Source organism: Salvelinus fontinalis, chromosome 31 (genome assembly GCF_029448725.1).
Source record: "Salvelinus fontinalis isolate EN_2023a chromosome 31, ASM2944872v1, whole genome shotgun sequence".
NCBI classification, from domain to species: Eukaryota; Metazoa; Chordata; class Actinopteri; order Salmoniformes; family Salmonidae; genus Salvelinus; species Salvelinus fontinalis.
The window spans coordinates 1,388,669-1,408,445 of NC_074695.1; the positions used below are offsets into that span (position 1 = coordinate 1,388,669).

Below are 19,777 nucleotides of genomic sequence, written 5' to 3' on the forward strand. Positions count from 1 at the left end.
TCCCTACTGCCTCTGATCTGGAGGACTCACTAAACAGAGAACATCCCTGGTCATCCCTACTGCCTCTGATCTGGAGGACTCACTAAACAGAGAACATCCCTGGTCATCCCTACTGCCTCTGATCTGGAGGACTCACTAAACAGAGAACATCCCTGGTCATCCCTACTGCCTCTGATCTGGGGGACTCACTAAACAGAGAACATCCCTGGTCGTCCCTACTACCTCTGATCTGGAGGACTCACTAAAACAGAGAACATCACTGGTCATCCCTACTGCCTCTGATCTGGGGGACTCACTAAACAGAGAACATCCCTGGTCGTCCCTACTACCTCTGATCTGGAGGACTCACTAAACAGAGAACATCCCTGGTCGTCCCTACTACCTCTGATCTGGAGGACTCACTAAACAGAGAACATCCCTGGTCATCCCTACTGCCTCTGATCTGGAGGACTCACTAAACAGAGAACATCCCTGGTCATCCCTACTGCCTCTGATCTGGAGGACTCACTAAACAGAGAAGCTCCCTGGTCATCCCTACTGCCTCTGATCTGGTGGACTCACTAAACAGAGAACCTCCCTGGTCATCCCTACTGCCTCTGATCTGGAGGACTCACTAAACAGAGAACATCCCTGGTCATCTCTACTGCCTCTGATCTGGAGGACTCACTAAACAGAGAACATCCCTGGTCATCCATACTGCCTCTGATCTGGAGGACTCACTAAACAGAGAACATCCCTGGTCATCCCTACTGCCTCTGATCTGGAGGACTCACTAAACAGAGAACATCCCTGGTCATCCCTACTGCCTCTGATCTGGAGGACTCACTAAACAGAGAACATCCCTGGTCATCCCTACTGCCTCTGATCTGGGGGGACTCACTAAACAGAGAACATCCCTGGTCGTCCCTACTACCTCTGATCTGGAGGACTCACTAAACAGAGAACATCACTGGTCATCCCTACTGCCTCTGATCTGGGGGACTCACTAAACAGAGAACATCCCTGGTCGTCCCTACTACCTCTGATCTGGAGGACTCACTAAACAGAGAACATCCCTGGTCGTCCCTACTACCTCTGATCTGGAGGACTCACTAAACAGAGAACATCCCTGGTCATCCCTACTGCCTCTGATCTGGAGGACTCACTAAACAGAGAACATCCCTGGTCATCCCTACTGCCTCTGATCTGGAGGACTCACTAAACAGAGAACATCCCTGGTCATCCCTACTGCCTCTGATCTGGAGGACTGACTAAACAGAGAACATCCCTGGTCATCCCTACTGCCTCTGATCTGGTGGACTCACTAAACAGAGAACATCCCTGGTCATCCCTACTGTCTCTGATCTGGAGGACTCACTAAACAGAGAACATCCCTGGTCATCCCTACTGTCTCTGATCTGGAGGACTCACTAAACAGAGAACATCCCTGGTCATCCCTACTGCCTCTGATCTGGTGGACTCACTAAACAGAGAACATCCCTGGTCATCCCTACTGCCTCTGATCTGGTGGACTCACTAAACAGAGAACATCCCTGGTCATCTCTACTACCTCTGATCTGGAGGACTCACTAAACAGAGAACATCCCTGGTCATCCCTACTGCCTCTGATCTGGAGGACTCACTAAACAGAGAACATCCCTGGTCATCCCTACAGCCTCTGATCTGGAGGACTCACTAAACAGAGAACATCCCTGGTCATCCCTACTGCCTCTGATCTGGAGGACTCACTAAACAGAGAACATCCCTGGTCATCCCTACTGCCTCTGATCTGGTGGACTCACTAAACAGAGAACATCCCTGGTCATCCCTACTCTCTCTGATCTGGAGGACTCACTAAACAGAGAACATCCCTGGTCATCCCTACTGTCTCTGATCTGGAGGACTCACTAAACAGAGAACATCCCTGGTCATCCCTACTGCCTCTGATCTGGTGGACTCACTAAACAGAGAACATCCCTGGTCATCCCTACTGCCTCTGATCTGGTGGACTCACTAAACAGAGAACATCCCTGGTCATCTCTACTGTCTCTGATCTGGAGGACTCACTAAACAGAGAACATCCCTGGTCATCCCTACTGCCTCTGATCTGGAGGACTCACTAAACAGAGAACATCCCTGGTCATCCCTACTGCCTCTGATCTGGAGGACTCACTAAACAGAGAACATCCCTGGTCATCCCTACTGCCTCTGGTCTGGAGGACTCACTAAACAGAGAACATCCCTGGTCATCCCTACTGCCTCTGATCTGGTGGACTCACTAAACAGAGAACATCCCTGGTCGTCCCTACTGCCTCTGATCTGGAGGACTCACTAAACAGAGAACATCCCTGGTCATCTACTGCCTCTGATCTGGAGGACTCACTAAACAGAGAACATCCCTGGTCATCCCTACTGCCTCTGATCTGGAGGACTCACTAAACAGAGAACATCCCTGGTCATCCCTACTGCCTCTGATCTGGAGGACTCACTAAACAGAGAACATCCCTGGTCATCCCTACTGCCTCTGATCTGGAGGACTCACTAAACAGAGAACATCCCTGGTCATCCCTACTGCCTCTGATCTGGGGGACTCACTAAACAGAGAACATCCCTGGTCGTCCCTACTACCTCTGATCTGGAGGACTCACTAAAACAGAGAACATCACTGGTCATCCCTACTGCCTCTGATCTGGGGGACTCACTAAACAGAGAACATCCCTGGTCGTCCCTACTACCTCTGATCTGGAGGACTCACTAAACAGAGAACATCCCTGGTCGTCCCTACTACCTCTGATCTGGAGGACTCACTAAACAGAGAACATCCCTGGTCATCCCTACTGCCTCTGATCTGGAGGACTCACTAAACAGAGAACATCCCTGGTCATCCCTACTGCCTCTGATCTGGAGGACTCACTAAACAGAGAAGCTCCCTGGTCATCCCTACTGCCTCTGATCTGGTGGACTCACTAAACAGAGAACCTCCCTGGTCATCCCTACTGCCTCTGATCTGGAGGACTCACTAAACAGAGAACATCCCTGGTCATCTCTACTGCCTCTGATCTGGAGGACTCACTAAACAGAGAACATCCCTGGTCATCCCTACTGCCTCTGGTCTGGAGGACTCACTAAACAGAGAACATCCCTGGTCATCCCTACTGCCTCTGATCTGGTGGACTCACTAAACAGAGAACATCCCTGGTCGTCCCTACTGCCTCTGATCTGGAGGACTCACTAAACAGAGAACATCCCTGGTCATCTACTGCCTCTGATCTGGAGGACTCACTAAACAGAGAACATCCCTGGTCATCCCTACTGCCTCTGATCTGGAGGACTCACTAAACAGAGAACATCCCTGGTCATCCCTACTGCCTCTGATCTGGAGGACTCACTAAACAGAGAACATCCCTGGTCATCCCTACTGCCTCTGATCTGGAGGACTCACTAAACAGAGAACATCCCTGGTCATCCCTACTGCCTCTGATCTGGGGGACTCACTAAACAGAGAACATCCCTGGTCGTCCCTACTACCTCTGATCTGGAGGACTCACTAAAACAGAGAACATCACTGGTCATCCCTACTGCCTCTGATCTGGGGGACTCACTAAACAGAGAACATCCCTGGTCGTCCCTACTACCTCTGATCTGGAGGACTCACTAAACAGAGAACATCCCTGGTCGTCCCTACTACCTCTGATCTGGAGGACTCACTAAACAGAGAACATCCCTGGTCATCCCTACTGCCTCTGATCTGGAGGACTCACTAAACAGAGAACATCCCTGGTCATCCCTACTGCCTCTGATCTGGAGGACTCACTAAACAGAGAAGCTCCCTGGTCATCCCTACTGCCTCTGATCTGGTGGACTCACTAAACAGAGAACCTCCCTGGTCATCCCTACTGCCTCTGATCTGGAGGACTCACTAAACAGAGAACATCCCTGGTCATCTCTACTGCCTCTGATCTGGAGGACTCACTAAACAGAGAACATCCCTGGTCATCCATACTGCCTCTGATCTGGAGGACTCACTAAACAGAGAACATCCCTGGTCATCCCTACTGCCTCTGATCTGGAGGACTCACTAAACAGAGAACATCCCTGGTCATCCCTACTGCCTCTGATCTGGAGGACTCACTAAACAGAGAACATCCCTGGTCATCCCTACTGCCTCTGATCTGGGGGGACTCACTAAACAGAGAACATCCCTGGTCGTCCCTACTACCTCTGATCTGGAGGACTCACTAAACAGAGAACATCACTGGTCATCCCTACTGCCTCTGATCTGGGGGACTCACTAAACAGAGAACATCCCTGGTCGTCCCTACTACCTCTGATCTGGAGGACTCACTAAACAGAGAACATCCCTGGTCGTCCCTACTACCTCTGATCTGGAGGACTCACTAAACAGAGAACATCCCTGGTCATCCCTACTGCCTCTGATCTGGAGGACTCACTAAACAGAGAACATCCCTGGTCATCCCTACTGCCTCTGATCTGGAGGACTCACTAAACAGAGAACATCCCTGGTCATCCCTACTGCCTCTGATCTGGAGGACTGACTAAACAGAGAACATCCCTGGTCATCCCTACTGCCTCTGATCTGGAGGACTCACTAAACAGAGAACATCCCTGGTCATCCCTACTGCCTCTGATCTGGTGGACTCACTAAACAGAGAACATCCCTGGTCATCCCTACTGTCTCTGATCTGGAGGACTCACTAAACAGAGAACATCCCTGGTCATCCCTACTGTCTCTGATCTGGAGGACTCACTAAACAGAGAACATCCCTGGTCATCCCTACTGCCTCTGATCTGGTGGACTCACTAAACAGAGAACATCCCTGGTCATCCCTACTGCCTCTGATCTGGTGGACTCACTAAACAGAGAACATCCCTGGTCATCTCTACTACCTCTGATCTGGAGGACTCACTAAACAGAGAACATCCCTGGTCATCCCTACTGCCTCTGATCTGGAGGACTCACTAAACAGAGAACATCCATGGTCATCCCTACTGCCTCTGATCTGGAGGACTCACTAAACAGAGAACATCCCTGGTCATCCCTACTGCCTCTGATCTGGAGGACTCACTAAACAGAGAACATCCCTGGTCATCCCTACTGCCTCTGATCTGGTGGACTCACTAAACAGAGAACATCCCTGGTCATCCCTACTCTCTCTGATCTGGAGGACTCACTAAACAGAGAACATCCCTGGTCATCCCTACTGTCTCTGATCTGGAGGACTCACTAAACAGAGAACATCCCTGGTCATCCCTACTGCCTCTGATCTGGTGGACTCACTAAACAGAGAACATCCCTGGTCATCCCTACTGCCTCTGATCTGGTGGACTCACTAAACAGAGAACATCCCTGGTCATCTCTACTGTCTCTGATCTGGAGGACTCACTAAACAGAGAACATCCCTGGTCATCCCTACTGCCTCTGATCTGGAGGACTCACTAAACAGAGAACATCCCTGGTCATCCCTACTGCCTCTGATCTGGAGGACTCACTAAACAGAGAACATCCCTGGTCATCCCTACTGCCTCTGGTCTGGAGGACTCACTAAACAGAGAACATCCCTGGTCATCCCTACTGCCTCTGATCTGGTGGACTCACTAAACAGAGAACATCCCTGGTCGTCCCTACTGCCTCTGATCTGGAGGACTCACTAAACAGAGAACATCCCTGGTCATCGACTGCCTCTGATCTGGAGGACTCACTAAACAGAGAACATCCCTGGTCATCCCTACTGCCTCTGATCTGGAGGACTCACTAAACAGAGAACATCCCTGGTCATCCCTACTGCCTCTGATCTGGAGGACTCACTAAACAGAGAACATCCCTGGTCATCCCTACTGCCTCTGATCTGGAGGACTCACTAAACAGAGAACATCCCTGGTCATCCCTACTGCCTCTGATCTGGAGGACTCACTAAACAGAGAAGCTCCCTGGTCATCCCTACTGCCTCTGATCTGGTGGACTCACTAAACAGAGAACCTCCCTGGTCATCCCTACTGCCTCTGATCTGGAGGACTCACTAAACAGAGAACATCCCTGGTCATCTCTACTGCCTCTGATCTGGAGGACTCACTAAACAGAGAACATCCCTGGTCATCCATACTGCCTCTGATCTGGAGGACTCACTAAACAGAGAACATCCCTGGTCATCCCTACTGCCTCTGATCTGGAGGACTCACTAAACAGAGAACATCCCTGGTCATCCCTACTGCCTCTGATCTGGAGGACTCACTAAACAGAGAACATCCCTGGTCATCCCTACTGCCTCTGATCTGGGGGGACTCACTAAACAGAGAACATCCCTGGTCGTCCCTACTACCTCTGATCTGGAGGACTCACTAAACAGAGAACATCACTGGTCATCCCTACTGCCTCTGATCTGGGGGACTCACTAAACAGAGAACATCCCTGGTCGTCCCTACTACCTCTGATCTGGAGGACTCACTAAACAGAGAACATCCCTGGTCGTCCCTACTACCTCTGATCTGGAGGACTCACTAAACAGAGAACATCCCTGGTCATCCCTACTGCCTCTGATCTGGAGGACTCACTAAACAGAGAACATCCCTGGTCATCCCTACTGCCTCTGATCTGGAGGACTCACTAAACAGAGAACATCCCTGGTCATCCCTACTGCCTCTGATCTGGAGGACTGACTAAACAGAGAACATCCCTGGTCATCCCTACTGCCTCTGATCTGGAGGACTCACTAAACAGAGAACATCCCTGGTCATCCCTACTGCCTCTGATCTGGAGGACTCACTAAACAGAGAACATCCCTGGTCATCCCTACTGCCTCTGATCTGGAGGACTCACTAAACAGAGAACATCCCTGGTCATCCCTACTGCCTCTGATCTGGAGGACTCACTAAACAGAGAACATCCCTGGTCATCCCTACTGCCTCTGATCTGGAGGACTCACTAAACAGAGAACATCCCTGGTCATCCCTACTGCCTCTGATCTGGAGGACTCACTAAACAGAGAACATCCCTGGTCATCCCTACTGCCTCTGATCTGGTGGACTCACTAAACAGAGAACATCCCTGGTCATCCCTACTGTCTCTGATCTGGAGGACTCACTAAACAGAGAACATCCCTGGTCATCCCTACTGTCTCTGATCTGGAGGACTCACTAAACAGAGAACATCCCTGGTCATCCCTACTGCCTCTGATCTGGTGGACTCACTAAACAGAGAACATCCCTGGTCATCCCTACTGCCTCTGATCTGGTGGACTCACTAAACAGAGAACATCCCTGGTCATCTCTACTACCTCTGATCTGGAGGACTCACTAAACAGAGAACATCCCTGGTCATCCCTACTGCCTCTGATCTGGAGGACTCACTAAACAGAGAACATCCCTGGTCATCCCTACTGCCTCTGATCTGGAGGACTCACTAAACAGAGAACATCCCTGGTCATCCCTACTGCCTCTGATCTGGAGGACTCACTAAACAGAGAACATCCCTGGTCATCCCTACTGCCTCTGATCTGGTGGACTCACTAAACAGAGAACATCCCTGGTCATCCCTACTCTCTCTGATCTGGAGGACTCACTAAACAGAGAACATCCCTGGTCATCCCTACTGTCTCTGATCTGGAGGACTCACTAAACAGAGAACATCCCTGGTCATCCCTACTGCCTCTGATCTGGTGGACTCACTAAACAGAGAACATCCCTGGTCATCCCTACTGCCTCTGATCTGGTGGACTCACTAAACAGAGAACATCCCTGGTCATCTCTACTGTCTCTGATCTGGAGGACTCACTAAACAGAGAACATCCCTGGTCATCCCTACTGCCTCTGATCTGGAGGACTCACTAAACAGAGAACATCCCTGGTCATCCCTACTGCCTCTGATCTGGAGGACTCACTAAACAGAGAACATCCCTGGTCATCCCTACTGCCTCTGGTCTGGAGGACTCACTAAACAGAGAACATCCCTGGTCATCCCTACTGCCTCTGATCTGGTGGACTCACTAAACAGAGAACATCCCTGGTCGTCCCTACTGCCTCTGATCTGGAGGACTCACTAAACAGAGAACATCCCTGGTCATCTACTGCCTCTGATCTGGAGGACTCACTAAACAGAGAACATCCCTGGTCATCCCTACTGCCTCTGATCTGGAGGACTCACTAAACAGAGAACATCCCTGGTCATCCCTACTGCCTCTGATCTGGAGGACTCACTAAACAGAGAACATCCCTGGTCATCCCTACTGCCTCTGATCTGGAGGACTCACTAAACAGAGAACATCCCTGGTCATCCCTACTGCCTCTGATCTGGGGGACTCACTAAACAGAGAACATCCCTGGTCGTCCCTACTACCTCTGATCTGGAGGACTCACTAAAACAGAGAACATCACTGGTCATCCCTACTGCCTCTGATCTGGGGGACTCACTAAACAGAGAACATCCCTGGTCGTCCCTACTACCTCTGATCTGGAGGACTCACTAAACAGAGAACATCCCTGGTCGTCCCTACTACCTCTGATCTGGAGGACTCACTAAACAGAGAACATCCCTGGTCATCCCTACTGCCTCTGATCTGGAGGACTCACTAAACAGAGAACATCCCTGGTCATCCCTACTGCCTCTGATCTGGAGGACTCACTAAACAGAGAAGCTCCCTGGTCATCCCTACTGCCTCTGATCTGGTGGACTCACTAAACAGAGAACCTCCCTGGTCATCCCTACTGCCTCTGATCTGGAGGACTCACTAAACAGAGAACATCCCTGGTCATCTCTACTGCCTCTGATCTGGAGGACTCACTAAACAGAGAACATCCCTGGTCATCCATACTGCCTCTGATCTGGAGGACTCACTAAACAGAGAACATCCCTGGTCATCCCTACTGCCTCTGATCTGGAGGACTCACTAAACAGAGAACATCCCTGGTCATCCCTACTGCCTCTGATCTGGAGGACTCACTAAACAGAGAACATCCCTGGTCATCCCTACTGCCTCTGATCTGGGGGGACTCACTAAACAGAGAACATCCCTGGTCGTCCCTACTACCTCTGATCTGGAAGACTCACTAAACAGAGAACATCACTGGTCATCCCTACTGCCTCTGATCTGGGGGACTCACTAAACAGAGAACATCCCTGGTCGTCCCTACTACCTCTGATCTGGAGGACTCACTAAACAGAGAACATCCCTGGTCCTCCCTACTACCTCTGATCTGGAGGACTCACTAAACAGAGAACATCCCTGGTCATCCCTACTGCCTCTGATCTGGAGGACTCACTAAACAGAGAACATCCCTGGTCATCCCTACTGCCTCTGATCTGGAGGACTCACTAAACAGAGAACATCCCTGGTCATCCCTACTGCCTCTGATCTGGAGGACTGACTAAACAGAGAACATCCCTGGTCATCCCTACTGCCTCTGATCTGGAGGACTCACTAAACAGAGAACATCCCTGGTCATCCCTACTGCCTCTGATCTGGTGGACTCACTAAACAGAGAACATCCCTGGTCATCCCTACTGTCTCTGATCTGGAGGACTCACTAAACAGAGAACATCCCTGGTCATCCCTACTGTCTCTGATCTGGAGGACTCACTAAACAGAGAACATCCCTGGTCATCCCTACTGCCTCTGATCTGGTGGACTCACTAAACAGAGAACATCCCTGGTCATCCCTACTGCCTCTGATCTGGTGGACTCACTAAACAGAGAACATCCCTGGTCATCTCTACTACCTCTGATCTGGAGGACTCACTAAACAGAGAACATCCCTGGTCATCCCTACTGCCTCTGATCTGGAGGACTCACTAAACAGAGAACATCCCTGGTCATCCCTACTGCCTCTGATCTGGAGGACTCACTTAACAGAGAACCTCCCTGGTCATCCCTACTGCCTCTGATCTGGTGGACTCACTAAACAGAGAACCTCCCTGGTCATCCCTACTGCCTCTGATCTGGAGGACTCACTAAACAGAGAACATCCCTGGTCATCTCTACTGCCTCTGATCTGGAGGACTCACTAAACAGAGAACATCCCTGGTCATCCCTACTGCCTCTGATCTGGAGGACTCACTAAACAGAGAACATCCCTGGTCATCCCTACTGCCTCTGATCTGGAGGACTCACTAAACAGAGAACATCCCTGGTCATCCCTACTGCCTCTGATCTGGGGGACTCACTAAACAGAGAACATCCCTGGTCGTCCCTACTACCTCTGATCTGGAGGACTCACTAAACAGAGAACATCACTGGTCATCCCTACTGCCTCTGATCTGGGGGACTCACTAAACAGAGAACATCCCTGGTCGTCCCTACTACCTCTGATCTGGAGGACTCACTAAACAGAGAACATCCCTGGTCGTCCCTACTACCTCTGATCTGGAGGACTCACTAAACAGAGAACATCCCTGGTCATCCCTACTGCCTCTGATCTGGAGGACTCACTAAACAGAGAACATCCCTGGTCATCCCTACTGCCTCTGATCTGGAGGACTCACTAAACAGAGAACATCCCTGGTCATCCCTACTGCCTCTGATCAGGAGGAATGACTAAAAAGAGAACATCCCTGGTCATCCCTACTGCCTCTGATCTGGAGGACTCACTAAACAGAGTACATCCCTGGTCATCCCTACTGCCTCTGATCTGGTGGACTCACTAAACAGAGAACATCCCTGGTCATCCCTACTGTCTCTGATCTGGAGGACTCACTAAACAGAGAACATCCCTGGTCATCCCTACTGTCTCTGATCTGGAGAACTCACTAAACAGAGAACATCCCTGGTCATCCCTACTGCCTCTGATCTGGTGGACTCACTAAACAGAGAACATCCCTGGTCATCCCTACTGCCTCTGATCTGGAGGACTCACTAAACAGAGAACATCCCTGGTCATCCCTACTGCCTCTGATCTGGAGGACTCACTAAACAGAGAACATCCCTGGTCATCCCTACTGCCTCTGATCTGGAGGACTCACTAAACAGAGAACATCCCTGGTCATCTCTACTGCCTCTGATCTGGAGGACTCACTAAACAGAGAACATCCCTGGTCATCCATACTGCCTCTGATCTGGAGGACTCACTAAACAGAGAACATCCCTGGTCATCCCTACTGCCTCTGATCTGGAGGACTCACTAAACAGAGAACATCCCTGGTCATCCCTACTGCCTCTGATCTGGAGGACTCACTAAACAGAGAACATCCCTGGTCATCCCTACTGCCTCTGATCTGGGGGGACTCACTAAACAGAGAACATCCCTGGTCGTCCCTACTACCTCTGATCTGGAGGACTCACTAAACAGAGAACATCACTGGTCATCCCTACTGCCTCTGATCTGGGGGACTCACTAAACAGAGAACATCCCTGGTCGTCCCTACTACCTCTGATCTGGAGGACTCACTAAACAGAGAACATCCCTGGTCCTCCCTACTACCTCTGATCTGGAGGACTCACTAAACAGAGAACATCCCTGGTCATCCCTACTGCCTCTGATCTGGAGGACTCACTAAACAGAGAACATCCCTGGTCATCCCTACTGCCTCTGATCTGGAGGACTCACTAAACAGAGAACATCCCTGGTCATCCCTACTGCCTCTGATCTGGAGGACTGACTAAACAGAGAACATCCCTGGTCATCCCTACTGCCTCTGATCTGGAGGACTCACTAAACAGAGAACATCCCTGGTCATCCCTACTGCCTCTGATCTGGTGGACTCACTAAACAGAGAACATCCCTGGTCATCCCTACTGTCTCTGATCTGGAGGACTCACTAAACAGAGAACATCCCTGGTCATCCCTACTGTCTCTGATCTGGAGGACTCACTAAACAGAGAACATCCCTGGTCATCCCTACTGCCTCTGATCTGGTGGACTCACTAAACAGAGAACATCCCTGGTCATCCCTACTGCCTCTGATCTGGTGGACTCACTAAACAGAGAACATCCCTGGTCATCTCTACTACCTCTGATCTGGAGGACTCACTAAACAGAGAACATCCCTGGTCATCCCTACTGCCTCTGATCTGGAGGACTCACTAAACAGAGAACATCCCTGGTCATCCCTACTGCCTCTGATCTGGAGGACTCACTTAACAGAGAACCTCCCTGGTCATCCCTACTGCCTCTGATCTGGTGGACTCACTAAACAGAGAACCTCCCTGGTCATCCCTACTGCCTCTGATCTGGAGGACTCACTAAACAGAGAACATCCCTGGTCATCTCTACTGCCTCTGATCTGGAGGACTCACTAAACAGAGAACATCCCTGGTCATCCCTACTGCCTCTGATCTGGAGGACTCACTAAACAGAGAACATCCCTGGTCATCCCTACTGCCTCTGATCTGGAGGACTCACTAAACAGAGAACATCCCTGGTCATCCCTACTGCCTCTGATCTGGGGGACTCACTAAACAGAGAACATCCCTGGTCGTCCCTACTACCTCTGATCTGGAGGACTCACTAAACAGAGAACATCACTGGTCATCCCTACTGCCTCTGATCTGGGGGACTCACTAAACAGAGAACATCCCTGGTCGTCCCTACTACCTCTGATCTGGAGGACTCACTAAACAGAGAACATCCCTGGTCGTCCCTACTACCTCTGATCTGGAGGACTCACTAAACAGAGAACATCCCTGGTCATCCCTACTGCCTCTGATCTGGAGGACTCACTAAACAGAGAACATCCCTGGTCATCCCTACTGCCTCTGATCTGGAGGACTCACTAAACAGAGAACATCCCTGGTCATCCCTACTGCCTCTGATCAGGAGGAATGACTAAAAAGAGAACATCCCTGGTCATCCCTACTGCCTCTGATCAGGAGGAATGACTAAACAGAGAACATCCCTGGTCATCCCTACTGCCTCTGATCTGGGGGACTCACTAAACAGAGAACATCCCTGGTCGTCCCTACTACCTCTGATCTGGAGGACTCACTAAACAGAGAACATCACTGGTCATCCCTACTGCCTCTGATCTGGGGGACTCACTAAACAGAGAACATCCCTGGTCGTCCCTACTACCTCTGATCTGGAGGACTCACTAAACAGAGAACATCCCTGGTCGTCCCTACTACCTCTGATCTGGAGGACTCACTAAACAGAGAACATCCCTGGTCATCCCTACTGCCTCTGATCTGGAGGACTCACTAAACAGAGAACATCCCTGGTCATCCCTACTGCCTCTGATCTGGAGGACTCACTAAACAGAGAACATCCCTGGTCATCCCTACTGCCTCTGATCAGGAGGAATGACTAAAAAGAGAACATCCCTGGTCATCCCTACTGCCTCTGATCTGGAGGACTCACTAAACAGAGTACATCCCTGGTCATCCCTACTGCCTCTGATCTGGTGGACTCACTAAACAGAGAACATCCCTGGTCATCCCTACTGTCTCTGATCTGGAGGACTCACTAAACAGAGAACATCTATGGTCATCCCTACTGTCTCTGATCTGGAGAACTCACTAAACAGAGAACATCCCTGGTCATCCCTACTGCCTCTGATCTGGTGGACTCACTAAACAGAGAACATCCCTGGTCATCCCTACTGCCTCTGATCTGGAGGACTCACTAAACAGAGAACATCCCTGGTCGTCCCTACTACCTCTGATCTGGAGGACTCACTAAACAGAGAACATCACTGGTCATCCCTACTGCCTCTGATCTGGGGGACTCACTAAACAGAGAACATCCCTGGTCGTCCCTACTACCTCTGATCTGGAGGCCTCACTAAACAGAGAACATCCCTGGTCGTCCCTACTACCTCTGATCTGGAGGACTCACTAAACAGAGAACATCCCTGGTCATCCCTACTGCCTCTGATCTGGAGGACTCACTAAACAGAGAACATCCCTGGTCATCCCTACTGCCTCTGATCTGGAGGACTCACTAAACAGAGAACATCCCTGGTCATCCCTACTGCCTCTGATCTGGAGGACTCACTAAACAGAGAACATCCCTGGTCATCCCTACTGTCTCTGATCTGGAGGACTCACTAAACAGAGAACATCCCTGGTCATCCCTACTGTCTCTGATCTGGAGGACTCACTAAACAGAGAACATCCCTGGTCATCCCTACTGCCTCTGATCTGGTGGACTCACTAAACAGAGAACATCCCTGGTCATCCCTACTGCCTCTGATCTGGTGGACTCACTAAACAGAGAACATCCCTGGTCATCCCTACTGTCTCTGATCTGGAGGACTCACTAAACAGAGAACATCCCTGGTCATCCCTACTGCCTCTGATCTGGAGGACTCACTAAACAGAGAACAACCCTGGTCATCCCTACTGCCTCTGATCTGGAGGACTCACTAAACAGAGAACATCCCTGGTCATCCCTACTGCCTCTGGTCTGGAGGACTCACTAAACAGAGAACATCCCTGGTCATCCCTACTGCCTCTGATCTGGTGGACTCACTAAACAGAGAACATCCCTGGTCGTCCCTACTGCCTCTGATCTGGAGGACTCACTAAACAGAGAACATCCCTGGTCATCCCTACTGCCTCTGATCTGGAGGACTCACTAAACAGAGAACATCCCTGGTCATCCCTACTGCCTCTGATCTGGAGGACTCACTAAACAGAGAACATCCCTGGTCATCCCTACTGTCTCTGATCTGGAGGACTCACTAAACAGAGAACATCCCTGGTCATCCCTACTGTCTCTGATCTGGAGGACTCACTAAACAGAGAACATCCCTGGTTGTCCCTACTGCCTCTGATCTGAAGGACTCACTAAACAGAGAACATCCCTGGTCATCCCTACTGCCTCTGATCTGGAGGACTCACTAAACAGAGAACATCCCTGGTCATCCCTACTGCCTCTGATCTGGAGGGCTCACTAAACAGAGAACATCCCTGGTCACTCCTACTGCCTCTGATCTGGAGGACTCACTAAACAGAGAACATCCCTGGTCATCCCTACTGCCTCTGATCTGGAGGACTCACTAAACAGAGAACATCCCTGGTCATCCCTACTGCCTCTGATCTGACGGACTCACTAAACAGAGAACATCCCTGGTCATCCCTACTGCCTCTGATCTGGAGGACTCACTAAACAGAGAACATCCCTGGTCATACCTACTGCCTCTGATCTGGAGGACTCACTAAACAGAGAACATCCCTGGTCATCTCTACTGCCTCTGATCTGGAGGACTCACTAAACAGAGAACATCCCTGGTCATCCCTACTGCCTCTGATCTGGAGGACTCACTAAACAGAGAACATCCCTGGTCATCCCTACTGCCTCTGATCTGGAGGACTCACTAAACAGAGAACATCCCTGGTCATCCCTACTGCCTCTGATCTGGAGGACTCACTAAACAGAGAACATCCCTGGTCATCCCTACTGCCTCTGATCTGGTGGACTCACTAAACAGAGAACATCCCTGGTCATCCCTACTGCCTCTGATCTGGTGGACTCACTAAACAGAGAACATCCCTGGTCATCCCTACTGTCTCTGATCTGGAGGACTCACTAAACAGAGAACATCCCTGGTCCTCCCTACTGCCTCTGATCTGGAGGACTCACTAAACAGAGAACATCCCTGGTCATCCCTACTGTCTCTGATCTGGAGGACTCACTAAACAGAGAACATCCCTGGTCATCCCTACTGTCTCTGATCTGGAGGACTCACTAAACAGAGAACATCCCTGGTCCTCCCTACTGCCTCTGATCTGGAGGACTCACTAAACAGAGAACATCCCTGGTCATCCCTACTGCCTCTGGTCTGGAGGACTCACTAAACAGAGAACATCCCTGGTCAACCCTACTGCCTCTGATCTGGAGGACTCACTAAACAGAGAACATCCCTGGTCATCCCTACTGCCTCTGATCTGGAGGACTCATTAAACAGAGAACATCCCTGGTCACTCCTACTGCCTCTGATCTGGAGAACTCACTAAACAGAGGACATCCCTGGTCATCCCTACTGCCTCTGATCTGGAGGACTCACTAAACAGAGAACATCCCTGGTCATCCCTACTGCCTCTGATCTGACGGACTCACTAAACAGAGAACATCCCTGGTCATCCCTACTGCCTCTGATCTGGAGGACTCACTAAACAGAGAACATCCCTGGTCATACCTACTGCCTCTGATCTGGAGGACTCATTAAACAGAGAACATCCCTGGTCACTCCTACTGCCTCTGATCTGGAGAACTCACTAAACAGAGAACATCCCTGGTCATCTCTACTGCCTCTGACCTGGAGGACTCACTAAACAGAGAACATCCCTGGTCATCCCTACTGCCTCTGATCTGGAAGACTCACTAAACAGAGAACATCCCTGGTCATCCCTACTGCCTCTGATCTGGAGGACTCACTAAACAGAGAACATCCCTGGTCATCCCTACTGCCTCTGATCTGGAGGACTCACTAAACAGAGAACATCCCTGGTCATCCCTACTGCCTCTGATCTGGTGGACTCACTAAACAGAGAACATCCCTGGTCATCCCTACTGCCTCTGATCTGGAGGACTCACTAAACAGAGAACATCCCTGGTCATCCCTACTGCCTCTGATCTGGAGGACTCACTAAACAGAGAACATCCCTGGTCATCCCTACTGCCTCTGATCTGGAGGACTCACTAAACAGAGAACATCCCTGGTCATCCCTACTGCCTCTGATCTGGAGGACTCACTAAACAGAGAACATCCCTGGTCATCCCTTCTAGCCTCTGATCTGGAGGACTCACTAAACAGAGAACATCCCTGGTCATCTGGAGGACTTACTAAACAGAGAACATCCCTGGTCATCCCTTCTAGCCTCTGATCTGGAGGACTCACTAAACAGAGAACATCCCTGGTCATCTGGAGGACTCACTAAACAGAGAACATCCCTGGTCATCCCTTCTAGCCTCTGATCTGGAGGACTCACTAAACAGAGAACATCCCTGGTCATCTGGAGGACTCACTAAACAGAGAACATCCCTGGTCATCCCTTCTAGCCTCTGGTCATCCCTACTGCCTCTGATCTGGAGGACTCACTAAACAGAGAACATCCCTGGTCATCCCTACTGCCTCTGATCTAGAGGACTCACTAAACAGAGAACATCCCTGGTCATCTGGAGGACTCACTAAACAGAGAACATCCCTGGTCATCCCTTCTAGCCTCTGGTCATCCCTACTGCCTCTGATCTGGAGGACTCACTAAACAGAGAACATCCCTGGTCATCTGGAGGACTCACTAAACAGAGAACATCCCTGGTCATCCCTTCTAGCCTCTGATCTGGAGGACTCACTAAACAGAGAACATCCCTGGTCATCTAGAGGACTCACTAAACAGAGAACATCCCTGGTCATCCCTTCTAGCCTCTGATCTGGAGGACTCACTAAACAGAGAACATCCCTGGTCATCTGGAGGACTCACTAAACAGAGAACATCCCTGGTCATCCCTTCTAGCCTCTGGTCATCCCTACTGCCTCTGATCTGGAGGACTCACTAAACAGAGAACATCCCTGGTCATCCCTACTGCCTCTGATCTAGAGGACTCACTAAACAGAGAACATCCCTGGTCATCTGGAGGACTCACTAAACAGAGAACATCCCTGGTCATCCCTTCTAGCCTCTGGTCATCCCTACTGCCTCTGATCTGGAGGACTCACTAAACAGAGAACATCCCTGGTCATCTGGAGGACTCACTAAACAGAGAACATCTCTGGTCATCCCTTCTAGCCTCTGGTCATCCCTACTGCCTCTGATCTGGAGGACTCACTAAACAGAGAACATCCCTGGTCATCTGGAGGACTCACTAAACAGAGAACATCCCTGGTCATCCCTTCTAGCCTCTGGTCATCCCTACTGCCTCTGATCTGGAGGACTCACTAAACAGAGAACATCCCTGGTCATCTGGAGGACTCACTAAACAGAGAACATCCCTGGTCATCCCTTCTAGCCTCTGGTCATCCCTACTGCCTCTGATCTGGAGGACTCACTAAACAGAGAACATCCCTGGTCATCTGGAGGACTCACTAAACAGAGAACATCCCTGGTCATCCCTTCTAGCCTCTGGTCATCCCTACTGCCTCTGATCTGGAGGACTCACTAAACAGAGAACATCCCTGGTCATCCCTACTGCCTCTGATCTGGAGGACTCACTAAACAGAGAACATCCCTGGTCATCTGGAGGACTCACTAAACAGAGAACATCCCTGGTCATCCCTTCTAGCCTCTGGTCATCCCTACTGCCTCTGATCTGGAGGACTCACTAAACAGAGAACATCCCTGGTCATCCCTTCTAGCCTCTGGTCATCCCTACTGCCTCTGATCTGGAGGACTCACTAAACAGAGAACATCCCTGGACATCTGGAGGACTCACTAAACAGAGAACATCCCTGGTCATCCCTTCTAGCCTCGGGTCATCCCTACTGCCTCTGATCTGGAGGACTCACTAAACAGAGAACATCCCTGGTCATCTGGAGGACTCACTAAACAGAGAACATCCCTGGTCATCCCTTCTAGCCTCTGGTCATTCCTACTGCCTCTGATCTGGAGGACTCACTAAACAGAGAACATCCCTGGTCATCCCTACTGCCTCTGATCTGGAGGACTCACTAAACAGAGAACATCCCTGGTCATCCCTACTGCCTCTGATCTGGAGGACTCACTAAACAGAGAACATCCCTGGTCATCCCTACTGCCTCTGATCTGGAGGACTCACTAAACAGAGAACATCCCTGGTCATCCCTGCTGCCTCTGATCTGGAGGACTCACTAAACAGAGAACATCCCTGGTCATCCCTACTGCCTCTGATCTGGAGGACTCACTAAACAGAGAACATCCCTGGTCATCCCTGCTGCCTCTGATCTGGAGGACTCACTAAACAGAGAACATCCCTGGTCATCCCTTCTAGCCTCTGGTCATCCCTACTGCCTCTGATCTGGAGGACTCACTAAACAGAGAACATCCCTGGTCATCCCTACTGCCTCTGATCTGGAAGACTCACTAAACAGAGAACATCCCTGGTCATCCCTACTGCCTCTGATCTGGAGGACTCACTAAACAGAGAACATCCCTGGTCATCCCTACTGCCTCTGATCTGGAGGACTCACTAAACAGAGAACATCCCTGGTCATCCCTTCTAGCCTCTGATCTGGAGGACTCACTAAACAGAGAACATCCCTGGTCATCTGGAGGACTCACTAAACAGAGAACATCCCTGGTCATCCCTTCTAGCCTCTGATCTGGAGGACTCACTAAACAGAGAACATCCCTGGTCATCTGGAGGACTCACTAAACAGAGAACATCCCTGGTCATCCCTTCTAGCCTCTGATCTGGAGGACTCACTAAACAGAGAACATCCCTGGTCATCTGGAGGACTCACTAAACAGAGAACATCCCTGGTCATCCCTTCTAGCCTCTGGTCATCCCTACTGCCTCTGATCTGGAGGACTCACTAAACAGAGAACATCCCTGGTCATCCCTACTGCCTCTGATCTAGAGGACTCACTAAACAGAGAACATCCCTGGTCATCTGGAGGACTCACTAAACAGAGAACATCCCTGGTCATCCCTTCTAGCCTCTGGTCATCCCTACTGCCTCTGATCTGGAGGACTCACTAAACAGAGAACATCCCTGGTCATCCCTACTGCCTCTGATCTGGAGGACTCACTAAACAGAGAACATCCCTGGTCATCTGGAGGACTCACTAAACAGAGAACATCCCTGGTCATCCCTTCTAGCCTCTGGTCATCCCTACTGCTTAATTATATCTGTGTGTTGGAGTGTCCTCCTGACTATCGATAAATAATTAAAACACAAAAATTGTGCCATCTGGTTTGCTTAATATAATAAATG

The 19,777-nt window shown here is 50.6% G+C and overlaps 1 protein-coding gene across 1 annotated transcript in view; it reads right to left on the reverse strand.

The window, feature by feature from the left end:
- The window catches only part of LOC129829403 (RNA-binding protein 10-like), a 164,548-nt gene that overhangs the window by 123,045 nt on the left and 21,726 nt on the right, over window positions 1-19,777 (reverse strand). The window lies entirely within an intron of this gene.